Genomic DNA, 13,713 nt, shown 5'->3' on the forward strand with positions numbered 1-13,713 from the left:
GGTAAATGGAATGTTGGCCTTTATTGAAGGGGAATGGAGTATAAAAGTAGAGAAGTCTTGCTACAATTGTACAGGGTGTTCGTGAGACCACACCTGGAGTACTGCGTACAGTTTTGATCTCCTTATTTAAGGAGGGCTATACTTGCATTGGAAGCAGTTCAGAGAAGCTCACGAGGTTGATTCCTGAGATGAAGGGGTTGTCTTAAGTAAGATTGAGCAGGTTGGGCCTGTACTCATTGCAGTTTTGAAGAATGAAAGGTGATCTTATTGAAACGTGTAAGATTCTGAGGGGGGCTTGACAGGGTAGATGCAGAGAGGATATTTCCCCTCGTGGGGGAATCTAGAACGAGGGTGCATAGTTTCAGAATAAGGGGTCGCCCATTTAAAACGGAAATTCGGAGGAATTTCTTCTCTGAGGGTCGTGAATCTTTGGAATTCTCTACCCCAGAGAGCTGTGGAGGCTGAGTCAGTCAATATATTTAAAAGGGAGATAGACAGATTTTTGAAATATAGGGGCGTCAAGAGTTATGGGGAGCAGGCAGGAAAGAGGACTTGAGGTCAAGATCAGATCAGCCATGATTTTATTGAATGACAGAGCAGGCTCGAGGGATCCAATGGCCTATTCCTGCTCCTATTTCTTATTGTTAATCTGTGAACCTTGACCTGAACGTTCCAAAATGTTACTGATTTTGAGGAATAGACAAAATATCTAAGCATTGATAAATGCATCATCTAACATCTCAAACTGAGCTCACCTGCTCTAACTATCACAGTATTTGTGTCAGCTGTGACTCAGTGGGTAACACACTTGCCTCTGGGTCACAAGGTTGTGGGTTGATGTCGCACTCCAGAGACATGAACTTAAAAATCTCGGCTGATGCTCCAGTGCAGTGCTGAGGGACTGCTGTACTGGCAGAGGTGCTGTCTTTTGGATAAGATGTTAAACCGAGGCCCCGTCTGCTCCCTCAGGTGGACGTAAAAGGTCCCATTGCACTATTTCAAGCAGAACAGGGGAGTTACCCCCGATGTCCTGGCCAATATTTTCCCTTAACATCAGTAAAGCAGATTATCTGGTCATTATCACATTGTAAATTGGTTGCTGCATTTCCTACATTGCGATAGTGACTACACTTCAAAAAGAACTTAATTGACTATAAAGTGCTTTGGGGCATCTGGTGGTGGTGAAAGGTGCGAAATAAATGCAAGCGTTTTTATTTTCTATGTGTCTTTTATTACTCTCCCTTCTCCCATTGTTCCTCCTTTTGTCTGCTGTCACTTCCCCACTTCCTCTTCCCCACCCAACTTTACAGTTCATTTCTTGTGTACATGGTCTCTCTCTCTCCTTTCCCTCACTCTATCGCTCCCTATAAGCTGTCCATCTGCCATATCTCCCAGTTCTGATCAAATGCTCTCCCTGACCCATCACCATTTCTCCTTCCTTTATCAACAACAACAACTTTCATTTATATAGCACCTTTAAGAACATAAGAGTTATGATCAGGAGTAGGCCATACGGCCGCTCGAGCCTGCTCCACCATTCAATAACATCATGACTGATCATCAACCTCAACTCCACTTTCCCGCCCGATCTCCATATCCCTCGATTCCCCAAACACCAAAAATGTATCTATCTCAGCCGTGAAATAACTCTGTAAAATGGCCCCTGGTGCTTCACAGGAGCATTATCAGATAGAATTTGACACCGATGGTCAAAGAGGCACATTTTAAAGAGGGTTAAAAAGGAAAAGAGTGGCTCAAGTAAATGTTGGTCCCCTGGAGGATGAGACTGGGGAATTAATAATGGAGAACAGGGAAATGGCAGAGACGTTGAACAAATATTTTGTATCGGTCTTCACGGTAGAAGACACTAAAAACATCCCAATAGTGGATAATCAAGGGGCGATATGTAGGGAGGAACTTAATACAATCACTATCAGTAATGAAGTGGTACTAGGTAAAATAATGGGACTAAAGGTGGACAAATCCCCTGGACCTGATGCCTTACATCCCAGGGTCTTAAGAGAAATGGCTGCAGAGTGGATGCATTGGTTTTAATCTACAAAAATTCCCTGGATTCTGGGGCGGTCCCAACAGATTTGAAAACCACAAATGTAACGCCCCTATTTAAAAAAGGAGGCAGACAAAAAGCAGGAAACTACAGACCAGTTTGCCTAACATCTGTCGTTGGGAAAATGCTGGAGTCCATTATTAAGGAAGCAGTAATGGGACATTTGGAAAAGCATGATTCAATCAAGCAGAGTCAGCACGGTTTTATGAAAGGGAAATCATGTTTGACAAATTTGCTGGAGTTCTTTGAGGATGTAACGAGCAGGATGGATAAGGGGGAACCAGTGGATGTGGTGTATTTGGATTTCCAGAAGGCATTCGCTAAGGTGCCACATAAGAGGTTACTGCACAAGATAAAAGTTCACTGGGTTGGGGGTAATATATTAGCATGGATGGAGGATTGGCGAACTAACAGAAAACACAGAGTCAGGGTAAATGGGTAATTTTCCAGTTGGCAAACAGTGACTAGTGGGGTGCCGCAGGGATCGGTGCTGGGTCCTCAACTATTTACAATTTATATTAATGCCTTGGATGAAGGGACAGAGTGTAATGTAGCCAAGTTTGCTGATGATACAAAGATGGGTGGGAAAGCAAATTGTGAGGAGGACACAAAAAATCTGCAAAGGCTCAGTGAATGGGCAAAAATTTGGCAGATGGAGTATAATGTGGGAAACTGTGAGATTATCCACTTTTGGCTGAAATAATAGAAAAGCAAATTATAATTTAAATGAAGAAAAATTGCAAAGTGCTGCAGTACAGAGAGACCTGGTGGTCCTTGTGCATGAAACACAAAAAGTTAGTATGTTGGTACAGCAAGTAATCAGGAAGGCCAATGGAATGTTGGCCTTTATTGCAAGGGGAATAGAGTATAAAAGCAGAGAAGTCCTGCTACAACTGTACAGGATATTGGTGAGGCCACACCTGGAGTACTGCATATAGTTTTAGTCTCCTTATTTAAGGAGGGATATACTTGCATTGGAGGCTGTCAGAGAAGGTTCACTAGGTTGATTCCGGATGTGAGGAGGTTGTCTTCTGAAGATAGGTTGAATAGGTTGGGCCTATACTCATTGGAGTTCAGAAGAATAAGAGGTGATCTTATTGAAACATACAAGATAATGAGGGGGCTCGATAAGATGGATTCAGAGAGGATATTTGCACTCATAGGGGAAACTAAAAGTAAAGGACATAGTCTTAGAATAAGGGACCGCCCATTTAGCACTGAGATGAGGAAAAATTTATTCTCTCAGAGGGTTGTAAATCTGTGAAATTCTCTGCCCCAGAGAGCTGTGGAGGCTGGGTCATTGAATATATTTAAGGTGGAGATAGACAGATTTTTGAACAATAAGGGAGTAAAGGGTTATGGGGAGCGGGCAGGGAAGTGGAGCTGAGTCCATGATCAGATCAGCCATAATCTTATGGAATGGCGGAGCAGGCTCGAGGGGCCAAATGGCCTACTCCTGCTCCTATTTCTTACGTTCTTCGGGTGTTAAAGGAGGAGGGAGGGAATTTTGGAGCTTAGGGCCTAGGCAGCTGAAGGCATGGCCAGCAATGGTGGTGTGATTAAAACCAGGAATGTGCAGGAGGCCAGAGATCCTGGAGGGTTGTAGGGCTGGAGGAGGTTACAGAGATAGGGAGGGGCGAGGCCACAGAGGGATTTGAAAACAAGGATGAGAATTTTAAAATTGAAGCTTCGTGCCCAGTCATCATTTCTCCTTCCTTTACAGACGCTCCCTGACCACTCTCCATTTCTCCTTCCTTTACAGACGCTCCCTGACCACTCTCCATTTCTCCTTCCTTTACAGACGCTCCCTGACCACTCCCCATTTCTCCTTCCTTTACAGACGCTCCCTGACCACTCTCCATTTCTCCTTCCTTTACGGACGCTCCCTGACCAATCTCCATTTCTCCTTCCTTTACTGTCGCTCCCTGACCACTCTCCATTTCTCCTTCCTTTACAGACGCTCCCTGACCACTCTCCATTTCTCCTTCCTTTACGGACGCTCCCTGACCACTCTCCATTTCACCTTCCTTTACAGACGCTCCCTGACCACTCTCCATTTCTCCTTCCTTTACAGACGCTCCCTGACCACTCCCCATTTCTCCTTCCTTTACAGACGCTCCCTGACCACTCTCCATTTCTCCTTCCTTTACGGACGCTCCCTGACCAATCTCCATTTCTCCTTCCTTTACTGTCGCTCCCTGACCACTCTCCATTTCTCCTTCCTTTACAGACGCTCCCTGACCACTCTCCATTTCTCCTTCCTTTACGGACGCTCCCTGACCACTCTCCATTTCACCTTCCTTTACAGACGCTCCCTGACCACTCTCCATTTCTCCTTCCTTTACAGACGCTCCCTGACCACTCTCCATTTCTGCTACATTTTTTGAAATATTGAAAGATTTTAATAAATCTTTGAAGGTCGCAGGACAGGTTAACAAAGCTGTTAATAAAGCTTAAAGGATCCTGGGCTTTATAAATCGAGGCACAGAGTACTAAAGCCGGGAAGTTATGCTAAAGCTATATTAAACACTAGCTCGAGCCCAGCTGGAGGATTGGGTCCAATTCTGGGCACACTTCAGGAAGGACACAAAGGCTTTGGAGAGGGGACAGAAGAGATTTACTGGAATGGTGCCAGGGATGAGGAACTTCATTTATGTGGAGACTGGAGAAGCTGGGATTGTTCTCCTTGGAGCAGAGAAGGCGAAGACGAGATTTGATAGAGGTGCTAAAAATCATGAAGATGAGATAGAATAAATAGAGAAACTGTTTCTAACACTGATAACCAGAGGGCACAGATTTGAGGCGATTGGCAAAAACAGAGGTCACATGAGGAAAACCATTTTCACAGAAGGAGTGGTTAGGGTTTGGAATGCACTGCCTGACGGAGCAGTGGAGACAGAGTCAATAGTAGCCTTTAAAAGTGAACTGGACAAAGACTTGAAGCAGAATGATATTGCAGGGATTTGGGAAAAGAGCGGGGGAAGTGGGATAACCGGATTGCTCCCCGAAAGTATCGGCGCAACTCGATGGGCCGAATGGCCCCCTTCTGTGCTGCAATATTCTGTGATTCTAGAATTCTTTACAGACGCTCCCTGCTCAGTCACCATCGCTCCTTCATTTACAGACGCTCCCTGGTCCATTACTATTTCTCGTTGATTTACAGACGCTCCCTGAGAGTTTGAGGCAGACACAGCGCATGCACTGACCGCTCCTTCGGGCTGGAGCGGACCCAGGACCCGGCAGGCAGGGGGAGAATGTTCCCCGGTTTATATCCCCCCACCCCCGGTGTGGGGAGAATGTTCCCCGGTTTATATCCCCCCCCGGTGTGGGGAGAATGTTCCCCGGTTTATATCCCCCCCCCCGGTGTGGGGAGAATGTTCCCCGGTTTATATCCCCCCCCCGGTGTGGGGAGAATGTTCCCCGGTTTATATCCCCACCCCCGGTGTGGGGAGAATGTTCCCCGGTTTATATCCCCCCCCGGTGTGGGGAGAATGTTCCCCGGTTTATATCCCCCCCCCCCGGTGTGGGGAGAATGTTCCCCGGTTTCTATCCCCCCCCCGGTGTGGGGAGAATGTTCCCCGGTTTATATCACCCCTCCCGGTGTGGGGAGAATGTTCCCCGGTTTATATCCCCCCCCCCACACCGGTTTGGGGAGAATGTTCCCCGGTTTATATCCCCCCCGGTGTGGGGAGAATGTTCCCCGGTTTATATCCCCCCCGGTGTGGGGAGAATGTTCCCCGGTTTATATCCCCCCCCCCCGGTGTGGGGAGAATGTTCCACGGTTTATATCCCCCCCCCGGTGTGGGGAGAATGTTCCCCGGTTTATATCTGGGCCCGGGGGCTGCACTCGGTGTTGTTGTCCCCAGCGTTTCTTTAACCCGCTCCCTGGATCTCGCTCACCTCCTGCGTCAGCGTCTGCCACCGCCGCCTGCACATGCTCAGCTCACACTGCCCGGGTGATTGACGGCAGCTCCCCACCAATAGGAAGAGTGGGGCGGGGCTGGAGGACCGAATGGGCGGTTGGTCCTCCAACCAATTGGAGTGTGTGAGGGGCGGGGCTTCCGGCAGGCTGTAACCAGTGGGGTGCAGCAAGGATCAGTGCTGGGGCCTCAGCTATTTACAATCTATATTAATGACCGAGATAAAGGGACCGAGTGTAATATTTGCTGACGATACAAAGCTCGGTGAGACAGTAAGCTGTGAGCAGAACACAAGAGTGCAAAGATATATAGACAGACGATGTGAATGGGCAGTAAGGTGGCAGATTGAGTATAATGTCGGGAAAAACAGAATATCTTTTAAATGGTGAGAAACTTTAAATGTTGGTGTTGAGAGAGATTTGGGTGTCCTTGTGCAAGTAACATAGAAAGCGAGCATGCAGGTACAGCAAGCAGTAAGTGGGTGGAGTATAAGAGTAAGGATCTATTGCTACAATTGTACAGGGCCTTGGTGAGACCACACCTGGAGTACTGGGCAGTTTCGGTCTCCTTATCTAAGGAAAGATATACTTGCCTTGGAGATGGTGCAACGGAGGTTCACAAGATTGATTCCTGGGATGAGAGAGCTGTCTTACGATGAGAGATTGTGTAGAATGGACCTATACTCTCTGGAGTTTAGAAGAATGAGAGGGGATCCCATTGAAACATACCAGATTCTGAAGGGTATTGACAGGGTAGATGCTGAGAGCTCGATTCCCCCGGGCTGGAGTGACTAGAACTCGGGGGCTCAAGATAAGGGGGAGGCCATTTAAGACAGAGATGAGAAATTTCTTCACTCAGAGGGTTGTGTATCTTTGGAATTCTCTGCCCCAGAGGGCTGTGGATGCTCAGTCTATTCAACGCTGAGATAGATAGATTTTTGGACTCTCGGGGAATCAAGGGATATGGAGATCAGGTGGGAAAGTGGAGTTGAGGGCGATGATCTTATTGAATGGCGGAGCAGGCTCGAGGGGCCGCATGACCTACTCCTGCTCCTATCTCTGATATTCTAATATTGACATCTAAGGGGCTCTAGATTTATTAGTCCCACCATTTATCTTAAGGGAACATACTTGCTCTGAACCCTCACTATCTCCTCCTTGAATGCCTCCCACTGCTCTGACATTAATTTACCTTCAAGTAGCTGTTTCCAGTCCACTTTGGTTAAATCACATCTCAGCTTAGTAAAATTAGCTTTACCCCAATTGAGAACTTTTATTCCTGGTCCATCTTTGTCCTTTTCCATCACTACCCTAAATCTAACTGAATTATGATCACCAGCACCAAAATACTCTCCCACTGATACCCCTTCCACCTGCCCAAGCTTCATTCATTAAACCTAAGTCCAGAACCACCCCCTCGCTTGTTGGGCTTGCTACGTAATGGCTAAAAAAGTTCTCCTGAATGCATTTTAAGAATTCTGCTCCTTCTATGTCTTTCACACTAATTCTATCCCAGTTAATATTTGGGTAGTTGAAATCCCCGACTATTACTGCCCTATTATTTTTGCACGTATCAGAAATGTGCAGATATATTTGCTCTTCTGTCTCCCTCTGACTGTTTGGGGGTCTATAGTACATCCCCAGCAGTGTGATTGCCCCTTTTTGTGTTCTTCACTTGTCCCATGTGGCCTCATTTGATGATCCTTCGAACATATCATCCCTCCCCACAGCTGGAATTGTTTCTTTAATCAACACTGCGACGCGCTCTCCTTTTTTTATCCCCGTCTCTATCTCGTCTTAAAACCCTGTAACCAGAAATGTTGAGCTGCCATTCCTGCAGTTCTTTTAGCCGTGTTTCACTAATAGTTACAATATCATACCCCCACATGTCTGTCTGTGCACTCAGCTTATCTGCCTTAATCCCTCGACTCCTTGCACTGGCATTGAAGTATTTCTAGATTGATTCCTGTGATGAGAGGACTGTCTTATGATGAGAGTTTGTGTAGAATGGGCCTATACTCTCTGGAGTTTAGACGAATGAGAGGTGATCTCATTGAAACACACTGGCACTGGCATTTAGCGCTGCCAAACTCCCTTATTGTCTATTTTCTAGCCTTTGTTTCCTCTGCCTTCCAAACACTAGCAAAACCCCCAGTGAGGATATTGTCTGGTCCTCTTGAGGTGCAACCTGTCCGGCTTGTACTGGTCCCACCTCCCCCAGAAACACTCCCAATGCCTCAGGAATCTAAAGTCCTCCCTCCTGCACCAAACTCCACCCATGCATTCATCTGCTCTATCCTCTTATTTCTGTACTCACCAGCACGTGGCACCGGGAGTATTCCGGACATTACTACTTTTGAGGTCCTGTTTTTTAATCTCTTTCCTCGCTCCCTAAAATCAGCCTGCAGGATCTCATCCCTCTTTCTACCTATGTCATTGGTCCCGATATGGACCACAACCTCTGGATGTTCATCCTCCCCCCTCAACAATGTCCTGCAGCCGCTCAGTGACATCCTTGACCCAGGCACCAGGGAGGCAACATACCATCCTGGCATCATGTCTGTGCCTGCAGAAGCGCTTGTTTGTTCCCCTAACCATCAAATCCACCACCACTTTTGCTCTTCCACTCTTCTTCCTCCCCGCCCTGTGCAGCTGAGCCACCCACGGTGTCGTGGACATGGCTCTGGCTGTACTCCCCAGAGAAACCATCGCCCTCATCAGTATCCAGAACTGAAAACCGGTTAGTGAGTGAGATGCACTCAGGGGACTCCTGTCCTACTCTTGCCCCATAACGCTGAAAATTTTTTCAACTCATGTTTATCTCTTTCGAAAGTTCCAAGTGAATCTGCTTCCAGCACCCTAACAGGCAGTGTGTTCCAGGCCAGAACATCTCGCTGCTTCATTAGTCCCCTCATGTAGCATCTGGTTCATTTGCCAATCACATTCAATCTGTGCCTCTGGTTACTGAACTTTCTGACACTGAAAATTGTTTCTCCTTATTAAGAGGATTGGCGGGCTGGAGGAGGTTACAGAGATAGGGAGGGGCGAGGCCTTGGAGGGATTTGAACAAGAGGATGAGAATTTTAAAGCCTGAAGCCACCAGCCGTCTCCCCCAGTGCAGAATGTGACTCACTGCTAACAGAAAGGATTTTTGTTTACTTACAAAAGATGCATAATGAAGGGAAATCAATCTCTGTATCTTTAAATAACAGCGACATGGGGGAAATGAATGACCTTTAAACACCTGGTCCACTTGGCACTGAAGTGTCTGAAACTCATAATAGGAACTCCAGGGAAACAAAATACTGACAAATGTTAAACTGTTTTGCTGACAAAAGAAATCTCGATTTAACTTTAAAAGATGAATTGTTTAACAGGGATTCACACAGACTCACCTGACAGGCCGACTCAGGATCCACCCCTCAAGCACCGCGATTGGTTGCAGAACACGCTGCTCCCTGGGCCCTCCGGCCTCTGACCTCTCTTCCTGTTGGTTCCCAGGGCAATCAATCACCACTCGCCAACATTACACTGCCACATGAAGTTGAGAGGCTCGGAGGAAGAAATAAAATGAGGTCGTGAATCTGAGTTAAGAAATAAAATTAGAGAAGCATGATTAAATTTATAAACAAAACTATTTAAAGTCAAATCAAATGAATTGTTGCATTTAATACATCCTTCTGGGCCAAGTGGGAAACAAGTGATGTGTGGGCTGTGCAGAGTGTCTGTGCCCGGTTACACAGCGTGTCCCCGGCTCCCCGCTCCAAGTGCACATGTTTCAGCTCACATCCAACTGACTGGATAAACCTCGCCCATCTAAACCCCATCACACAAATAGCAGCATTTGATGTTTAGTTATGACCAAACTTTATAAACACCGGTTAGGCCTCAGCTGACACATTGTGCTCAATTCTGGGCACCACACTTTCAGAAGGGTATCTGCACCTTAGAGAGGGACAGAAGAGATTTAATAGAATGGTACGAAGGAGGAGGGACTTCAGTTATGTGGAGATACTGGAGAAGCTGCGGTAATTCTCCTTGGAATAGAAAAGGTTAAGAGGAGATTTTAAAGAGTGTTCAAAATCATGAACAGTGTTGATAGACTAAATAAGGAGAAACACTTTCCAGTGGCAGAAGGGTCGGTAACCAGAGGACACAGAGTTCAGGTGATTGGCAAAAGAAGCAGAGGCGACATGAGGAACCATTGTATAAGCAGCGAGTTGTTGCAATCTGGAATGCACTGCCTGATAGGGCGGTGGAAGCAGATTCAAAAGTGGCTTTCAAAAGTGAATTGGATAAATACTAAAGGGACAATATTTGCAGAGCTATGGGGAAAGAGCAGGGGAGTGGAACTAACTGGATAGCTCGACCATAGAGCCAGCACAGGCACGATGGGCCGAATGGCCTCCTGCACTTTCATTCTATGAAAATGGCGGATGATCTTATCCAGAATGCTGTGACCACATATCCCCAGAAAACCAAGACCGCCTATTTCCACCTGTGTAATATCGGCCATCTCCACCCCTGCCTCAGCTCACCCTCTGCTGAAACCCTCGTCCATTCCTCGGTTACCTCTAGACTTGACTATTCCAACACACTCCTGGCTGGCTTCCTACATTCTACCCCACGTAATCTTCACCTCATCCAAAACTCGGCTTCCCGTGTCCTAACTCGCACCAAGTCTCGTTCACCCATCACCCCCTGTGCTCGCTGACCTACATTGGCTCCCGGTTAAGCAACGCTTCGATTTCAAAATTCTCATCCTGGTTTACAAATCCCTTCTTGGCCTCGCCCCTCCCTATCTCTGTAATCTCCTCCAGCCCCACAATCGCCAGAGATGTCTGTGCTCCTCTCATTCTGCCCTCATGAGCATCCCTGATTATAATCGCCCAACCATTGGTGGCCTTGTCTTCTGTTGCCGAGACCCCAAGCTCTGGAACTTCCTCCCGAAACCTCTGTGCCTCCTCCCTGAAAGCACTGACTCTGGCTGGGTTCAGTTCTACACTCACTGGTTCCCCTCCCCTGAAGGTGCTGACTCTGGCTGGGTTCAGTTCTCCACTCACTGGTTACCCTCCCCTGAAGGTACTGACTCTGGCTGGGTTCAGTTCGATACTCACTGGTTCCCCTCCCCTGAAGGTACTGAATCTGGCTGGGTTCAGTTCTACACTCACTGGTTCCCCTCCCCTGAAAGCACTGACTCTGGCTGGGTTCAGTTCTACACTCACTGGTTCCCCTCCCCTGAAGGTGCTGACTCTGGCTGGGTTCAGTTCTACACTCACTGGTTCCCCTCCCCTGAAGGTGCTGACTCTGGCTGGGTTCAGTTCTACACTCACTGGTTCCCCTCCCCTGAAAGCACTGACTCTGGCTGGGTTCAGTTCTACACTCACTGGTTCCCCTCCCCTGAAGGTGCTGACTCTGGCTGGGTTCAGTTCTACACTCACTGGTTCCCCTCCCCTGAAGGTACTGACTCTGGCTGGGTTCAGTTCTACACTCACTGGTTCCCCTCCCCTGAAGGTGCTGACTCTGGCTGGGTTCAGTTCTACACTCACTCGTTCCCCTCCCCTGAAGGTACTGATTCTGGCTGGGTTCAGTTCTACACTCACTGGTTCCCCTCCCCTGAAGGTGCTGACTCTGGCTGGGTTCAGTTCTACACTCACTGGTTCCCCTCCCCTGAAGGTACTGACTCTGGCTGGGTTCAGTTCTACACTCACTGGTTCCCCTCCCCTGAAGGTGCTGACTCTGGCTGGGTTCAGTTCTACACTCACTGGTTCCCCTCCCCTGAAGGTACTGATTCTGGCTGGGTTCAGTTCTACACTCACTGGTTCCCCTCCCCTGAAGGTGCTGACTCTGGCTGGGTTCAGTTCTACACTCACTGGTTCCCCTCCCCTGAAGGTACTGATTCTGGCTGGGTTCAGTTCTGCACTCACTGGTTCCCCTCCCCTGAAGGTACTGACTCTGGCTGGGTTCAGTTCTACACTCACTGGTTCCCCTCCCCTGAAGGTACTGACTCTGGCTGGGTTCAGTTCTACACTCACTGGTTCCCCTCCCCTGAAGTACTGACTCTGGGTGTCTGTGCTCCCGTCACCTCTTTATACACTCTGACCCTCCCGATATATCTGTAATATCTCCCTGTTTTGGTGATGGGCTCTCCCTGACCACTCACTCCCTGACTCTCACCATTTCAGGGAATCATACGGCACAGAATGAGGCCATTCGGCCCATTGAGCCTGTCCGACTCACTGAAAGTCCCACTCCCTGCACCTGCCCCAAAACACCAGAAAATGTTCCCTTTGACCATTGCTGGTTTTGAAAGTTATTATTGATGTCCCAGAATTGAGGCCAACCCTCAATATCTGAGTGTAACTAGTGAGTGATAAAGGTTGACCAGAACTTGCTTGTTGTACTCTATACTGCTATTAATGCTGGAACAGATTGATCAGCGGACCCTGCCCCTCACAGCTTTATGTTCACCTGCAAATTGCACCATTTGCTTTAGAATGTCTCCCATTTTTCCTCCTTCCCAAATCCCAGCTGGCGGCCGGTGACCCCGCTGACCCCGGGCCTGTCACCGCGGGTCAAGCCCGGGGTCAGCCCCTGGGCTGTGATTGGCCCTGGGCCCTACACCACGTGTTTATGACGCTCACCAGCCCCACGCGCGGCTCCAATTCCTGCCCCGCGCCGACAACCGACATCATCCGGGCTCCACCAACTGTCGCCGCCGCCGCCCGCACATGCTGAGTGCGGGAGATCCGGGGTCAGCCCCATCCCTCGCACACTCCGATTGGTTGGAGGACCCGCCTCCCACTCGGGCCACCAGCCCCGCCCCTGCTCTTCCTATTGGCCCGAGCCACCATCAATCACCCGGGCAGTGTGAGCTGAGCATGCGCGGTGGGGCGGCTGTGTCTGAGGCAGCGGCTGAGAGATGGGCGGAGGGAGGGAGCGGGTTAATAAACCCCGGGGGGCCGCAGGCTTCACACACACCGAGTGCGGGCCCAGGCCCCGCCCGCCCGAGAGACAACACTCCGCATTATCCGCTTCACACACACCCGCTGTGGGCCTCAGGCCCCGAACAACAACCTGCGGCTCCGGCCTTTCACTGAGCGGAGCCCCCGGGGAGGTGGGCCCTGGGCCCGTGCGGGGCCCCCGGGGAGGTGGGCTCTGGGCCCGTGCGGGGACCCCGGGGAGGTGGGCTCTGGGCCCGTGCGGGGCCCCCGGGGAGGTGGGCTCTGGGCCCGTGCGGGGACCCCGGGGAGGTGGGCTCTGGGCCTGTGCGGGGCCCCCGGGGAGGTGGGCTCTGGGCCCGTGCGGGGCCCCCGGGGAGGTGGGCTCTGGGCCCGTGCGGGGCCCCCGGGGAGGTGGGCTCTGGGCCCGTGCGGGGCCCCCGTGGAGGTGGGCTCTGGGCCTGTGCGGGGCCCCCGGGGAGGTGGGCTCTGGGGGAGATTAGATTATTAAACACACCCTGTCCACACAATGGGAAAGTGTTTGAGGAACAAGTATTTCTGGAGAGACTTTTAACCCATTGAACATTTACAGATTTTTAAATGTGTTCCGGGCTGTGGCCGTTGCTGCCAAGGCCGGCATTTATTGGCCATTCCGAATTACACTGGAGAAGGTGGTGGGGAGTCACCTACTTGAACCGCTGCAGTCCGTGTGGTGAAGGTACTCCCACAGTGCTGTTAGGGAGCCAGTTCCAGGATTTTGACCCAGTGACGATGAAGGAACGGCG

General features: G+C 49.5%; 1 long non-coding RNA gene across 2 annotated transcripts in view; it reads right to left on the bottom strand.

The window, feature by feature from the left end:
* Positions 1–13,713, bottom strand: part of LOC139235663 (uncharacterized) — a 43,170-nt gene that overhangs the window by 1,675 nt on the left and 27,782 nt on the right. For both annotated transcript variants that reach the window (XR_011588492.1, XR_011588493.1), the window contains one exon: positions 9,383–9,571. This is a non-coding gene — a long non-coding RNA (uncharacterized lncRNA). The remainder of the gene's footprint in view (positions 1–9,382; positions 9,572–13,713) is intronic.

The sequence above is a fragment of the Pristiophorus japonicus genome, chromosome 23, assembly GCF_044704955.1.
Source record: "Pristiophorus japonicus isolate sPriJap1 chromosome 23, sPriJap1.hap1, whole genome shotgun sequence".
Classification (NCBI taxonomy): Eukaryota; Metazoa; Chordata; class Chondrichthyes; family Pristiophoridae; genus Pristiophorus; species Pristiophorus japonicus.